Source organism: Tupaia chinensis, unplaced genomic scaffold (genome assembly GCF_000334495.1).
Source record: "Tupaia chinensis unplaced genomic scaffold, TupChi_1.0 Scaffold000335_1, whole genome shotgun sequence".
Lineage (NCBI taxonomy): Eukaryota > Metazoa > Chordata > Mammalia > Scandentia > Tupaiidae > Tupaia > Tupaia belangeri.
The window spans coordinates 4340416-4346452 of NW_006159829.1; the positions used below are offsets into that span (position 1 = coordinate 4340416).

At 48.2% G+C, this 6037-nt stretch overlaps 1 long non-coding RNA gene across 1 annotated transcript in view; it reads right to left on the reverse strand.

Moving 5' to 3' along the window:
* Positions 1-2380: 2380 nt before the first annotated feature.
* LOC106735229 (uncharacterized) overlaps positions 2381-6037 on the reverse strand; it is a 4898-nt gene continuing 1241 nt past the window's right edge. The window contains exons 4-5 of the long non-coding RNA XR_003549959.1: positions 5488-5569; positions 2381-2414 (exon numbers count right to left, since the gene is read on the reverse strand). This is a non-coding gene — a long non-coding RNA (uncharacterized LOC106735229). The remainder of the gene's footprint in view (positions 2415-5487; positions 5570-6037) is intronic.

Here is a 6037-nt window from a genome sequence, read left to right on the forward strand (position 1 = left end):
ATGGTCACGCCGCAATCCCTTCTCCTCCATTCTCCTCTCGGGATCTTGGGCACGCACGCACACGCGCCCGGCGTGAGTTTAAGCCACCGGGTCTGGGACGCGAACCACGGTCGACTACGTGGGAGTCCAGCGACATAGCCATTACGCTAACTGCTGGCTCCCACCAGTGTATCTTTTTTATTTTCAATAGTGAATCAAGCTTTTCTCAGCAGTAAAGAGATGGGCATCGTGATGCGTGATAAACAGACATAAATTATGTGTTCACAATTCTCTCAGCCATTCGTTATCTAAGTCTTCATTGGGACTTTTCAGAGTAGAAGACCCTGCAACCGGCATCCCCACCAGGGCCTCACACCACGCTCTGCCCCAGCCTCAGCCAGCCCAGATTGCAGGTGCACTCCAGAGAGATCCTGGGCTGTGGACGCAGGACCTTCTCTTGTGGGTCCTCCCTTACATTATTGCCCCGTCCCCAGAGCTGCCCCAAAGTCTGCCATTTAGGGGCCAGCTCCATAGTGCAGCAGTTAGGTGATACACAGGCACCAGATCCCACACGACTGATGAAGGTCAAAGTCCTGGCCTTGGAGGCCTGAAAAACATGCCAGGTGCACCATGTGCACAGGATCCTGACGGGATGAGAACTTGGAGGAAAAAGGACTGTGGCATAGCCAGACCTGCGGGAGAATGTGTTTGCTCTCCACCCCCACACGCATAAGCACACCCCCTGACATTTAAAAAATAACTTTTTTTGTAGTTTATTTCTTTTCTTATTTTCAGTTGCACAATAGAGAGAGACAACAGTGCCCACTGTCGCCTTACACAGAGTGGCACATGGCTTCTGCCCACTTGGCTTTGGCTTTGACTTTGGTGAGGACTCAGTCACGTGGTCCCACCTAGCTACAGGGCAGGCTGCCCAACACAGGTGGCTGCACAGCTGAAAAAGAAAGGATGCCAGGATGGAAAACTTGCCAGGACACCTTCCACAGCTAGTTCTCGTGAAAACCTGCAATGGGGAGACCGATGTCAGAGGATTATTTGTCATGCACAGAGATAGAGCGGCTGCAGTTGGGGTCAAGCTGGTCCCTTGGATTTCAAGGTCCGTGTGCATTCCATGAAAACACTGCTGGTCTTCAGGATGCAGTGGAAGGCAGGTGCAACATCTCCCACATTTGAGGATGCGTGGCCAGGATGTACTGAGCTGTCCATTTATAGTGACCTTCATCTTTAAAAGGAAAACCATTTCGCTTCACTAAGGTTTACTGCAGGGCTTGACAGTGGTACCCTAACTCAGTTCGTATTTTGGTTGGTACCTGTCCTGCCTGACTTTGAGCCATGCTTTTGAGGACCACATGGTGTCCAGGACTTGACAGAGGTTCCCTTCCTCCAGCCTAATGGGACATATAGTTTCTTTCTTTTCTCTTTCTTCTTTCTTGCTTCCTTTCTCTCTTTCTTCTTTCTCTCTCTCTTTCTTGCCTTTTTTCTTCCTTCCTTCCTTTTTCTTTCTGTGCCTAGCTAACTGAATATAAGACAACTGAGTATTTCAATTAAACTAATCCTGACAAATTGAACAGATGTTTTTAAAAGAACACTGAAAACCATGACATACAACACACACACAAACACACACACACACACACACACATGCAAAGATTAGCAATGGATATACATATAATAAAACACTACTGAATAAGAAGAAAAATTCAAACAAGCACTTTTCCCCAGAAATCCACTGCTGGCCCAAGCATCATTGAAAAACAAAACTGATCTAATCATATCTAACAAATATTGACCTATTAAAAAATCAATAATTTTATTTGAAGTTGGATTTACATTTATTATCATTCACTACAAAACGGGCCCTCAATCTACTCTCTAGTTTCGTGCTTCTCAGCTGGGGTCAATGTTGCCCCCTCCCCCCCAAGACTTTGTTGGTGTCTAGAGAACATTCTGGTCATCACACCATGGGGGAGGGTGACACTGGCTCCTCGTGGGGAGAGGTCATAGGTGCTGTGGAGTGTCCTGCAATGCCTGGGGCAGCCCTCAGGACAAAGAATCACAAGGTCATCACTGTCCACAATGGACGAGCAATCCTGTGTGCTGGATACTGATAGTAAGACAAGCAAGTAAATATTTAGTGAGACATAAATATTTAATTGGTAAATATAAACCACACAGAAAATGAAAACGAAGCCCACATCAGATGTGGTGGTAACAGCAGGGACTACCTGCCCATGTGGCGGCTTGGCTCTGCTCACTGAGTGCATGCGGTCCACTTCGCCCCGGTGTCCTCACAGCAGGGTTGTCGCAGGGCAGCAGTGAGGCTGCAAGGAGGGCCTTCATAAAGTGTTCCAAATAGTGCTTTAGGAACTCCACGCTGCTGTCCCTGCAGCCTCTGTCACCTGTGGCCCAGTAGAGCACTGGTAGGGAAATGGAGTGGAATAGACACCTGGCCTCTGGCTGCACTGCTATGCCACTGAAGAAATATTCTTGTTGAAAACCCATCTCAAAGCACAAGGCGTTGCCCTCCTCTTAACACCCACCCTCATCCCTTCTGCCAAGTGGGCCCGCTCTTAGGTGAACTGCTCCATCAGTGGCTCACATTTCATCAGCAAGTCAAAATAAACACAGCCACTGAACAACTAGCATAAATGCAAAGAAGTTTAGGGCAAACTTTTGATGTTTTGTTGGCAGGCAAGACAAGACAATACATGAGAAGAAAATCAAACCCAGATCTATTCAAATAAATGTTTAAAATGCATCGAACATCAACATGTTCCAGATACTCATGTGCAGAGGGTTGGATAAAGAAAATTAAAGGACTGCATTCAAAGATTTATCAGCCTAGTGTGGGAAATACATTTTTATATCAATAATTGCACGGCAAAGTTCTGAGTACGTGGGAGGCTCAGAGGCAGCTCTGGGAGGATGGATTCTGAGGCCGGTCGGAGGTTCCGTGCAGGAAGTGACACGGAGACAAAGGTGTGCGAGGTGAGTCCCTAGACATGCTAGGCCTCCTGGGGCCTCCCGGGAACTAGGAGCAGCTTCTCACTGTCTCTCTGTTTCTCTCCAGTGAGTGCAGGAGCGGTGAGCAGGGCTCAGGTGACTCTGATGGCAGGGCCTCATGGTGGAGCTTATTCTGAACGTCCAGAATCACTCCTGAAGGATCTTAGGAGGAAGATAGGAATGAAACTGCGTTTGTAAAAAAATCAACATAGTGCATACAGGTGAGGGGGACAAAACTGAAAATGGAAGACCAGCTAAGACATTCAGCTTCTTCATGGGGCCAGCAGGCAGTGCAGCGGTTAAGGTGCTGAACTCCCACGTGACCAACTGCGGTTCAAATCCTGGACCAGGTGGCTTGAAAATCACACTGGGCACGTGTGCATGCATGCCCAAAATCCTGGGAGAGAATGAAGAAGAAGAGATTGCAGCACCGCCACCCCCCCGAGGGGTGAATTCTCACTTTCCTTCTCACTATCTCTCTGTCTCTCTCCAGTGAGTGCATGCACCTTATGGTAAAAATCTTAAAGAAAAAAAAGAAATTCAGCTATTTCAGATAAGAACCAGGACATCCTGGGCCACGGTGGTAGCTCAGGGAGTGGACAGAGAGGAAAGTACAACCCATAAACTTGGCACAAGCACTTCTATTTCTCTAACTCACTTCAGCACTTAAATGGCAGTGGCTCACATGTGCATAACCCTTACTGGGCATGAGTCACTGTTCTGAATTTTAACCCATTTAAATCAACCATATAAACTTTAATCCATTTAAGCTTTACAACAAACCTGGAAGGTATATCTTATTATCATCCTCATTTTAGAGGAAGGGAGACTGAGTTACAATTAGGCCAAGTCGAATCTTCCAGGACAGACAGTAGAGGGCAAAGCCAGACCACGAGGCCAGGCATGCTGCCTCAGTCTGTTTTCTTCAATCTGCAGGAAGTGAAGTTTCTTTCTCCTGGGGCTCTCACTCCTCCCAAATTGTCCTAAAACCACAGGAGACTTGCACAGCCCCAAAGGACAAGTATTATACACTTATTTAATTTTTTTAAATTTTCCAGAAAGCACATGTACCCACTGAAGAGAGACAGAGAGTAAAGGGAAAGTGAGACAGTACTTCCCACGGGGGTATTGTCATGGCACGCCACAGTCCCTTCCCTATCATTTCTCCCTCCTTTTGGCATTTTGGGTACACGTGTACATGCACCCAGCATGTTTTTTCAAGCGGCAGGTCTGGGACTTGAACTGCTAGATCAGCAATGTGGGATCCAGCTGCCTTAACAGCCAAGCCATGGGCTGGTTCGGTGGTGGCTATTCTCATGTTGCCCTGACACGCAGGGCTGCAGAAGCTGAGAAGCGTTTCACAACAGTTGCTTCTTTCTGCCACAGGATGTCACCACTGAAGATGTGCCTTCCACACGAAGACAGCTGCGGCTCTGCTTCATGTTTTGCTCTCCCTGAGGGGGCTCAGTGCCAAGGAGTCCTATCTGGCAGGGCGACCTCAGCCCATCCTGGAACCAAGCGCAGCCACGAGCACCCCTGCTTCATGCCTCTTGTGTGTCTCCAAGCTGCCAGCTCTTTCAAATGGGCTGTTACTTCCCAGCTGCTCCAGATCCCCGGGGCTGAACCAGGCATGGTTCAGAACCAGTGTTGACTTAGAACCAATGTCCTTTCCTATCTGCAACTGTTCACCCAAAGGCATCAAGCTAAGATTACACCTGTTTCTTCAGAAGCATCAACATCCCTCACCTCTTGATGAAGAAGATAAAAAATAATCTCTCCTGGGTCCCCTGTCATGGGCGATTTTGAGAGTCATTTGGGTGGTAGAATTGACAGAGTAGGTATTTAATTAGATGCGTGGGAGATGAAGGGAGCAGATAGCACGAGAGAGAGGGAGAGAGAGCAGGGAGCCTAGTGTGAGGTTAGGCTGCTGGCTCCTGGGATTTGATGGGCAGTGGGGCATTCCCAGGAGGAAGGATAGCAATGGGGGTTGTTTTTGCCTTGAGTCTGTCCTCCCTAGACCCACCATGGGAAGGCTGGGACTTTTCCTACTATAGGTCAGGCAGCCCCACCCTGTCTAGGGCCTCTCCTACACCTGAGGATGCTATAGCTTGGAGCAGGCCGGCATGATGCCTGTCCATGAGAAAGGCATTGAGGGAGGGGTTCTCTGGGACCAGGGGCATACTTGAGCTGGAAGATTGATGGGTGCTATGCTGATCAATCCATGAACAGTGTGAAGAGGGAGACTGGACAGTGCTGACTCAAATGCTTCTGGCCACGCAGAGAGCAGGAGGTGGGAGCAGGCCCTGGGACATACACAGCTGGGACATACACTGCATTTGAGTTGCCAAAAGGATCATTGAGATTCTAGTCACAGTGTACACACACACATTCACTGCATGTACATATACACACATGCATGTGTGATTTATTTGGGGTTCAGAAGCTAAAATGTTTCATGTAAGTGTACATGGACAGTCTCCTCCTCACCTGTTCTCCTACCTCTCTCCACACCCATAGCTAACATCCGCTTCTCCATGTTCTCACGTGGTCTTGCATTAATCATATGTTTCTGCCAATGCAAGCAAATAAAAATACACATGCATGTCTCTCTCTTTGTTTCACAAGAGTTATTTCTAATTTTTTTTGGAGAGGTTTTTGCTACAGGGTGTGTGTGCTCGGCAGAAAGACAGAGAGACAAAGAGATAGAAAGCAAGAAATCACCCCCCGGGGGGATGGCCATGCAGCAATCCCTTCTCCTCCATTCTCCTCTCGGGATCTAGGGCACGCATGCACATGTGCCTGGTGTCAGTTTAAGCCACTGGGTCCGGGACTCGAACCATGGTTGACTACATGGGAGTCTAATGACATAGCCATTATGTCAACTGCTGGTCCGCACAAGAGTTATCTCTAAGCACAGTCCTGTTTTCTGCTTAATACATCATGGAGCTCTTTTGTCCAGGTGGTTGAAACGATCTCAGTACCAGTAAGGCTCGTGCTGCTGACCCATCTCCCTCGCCAGGGACGAGAACATATGGAA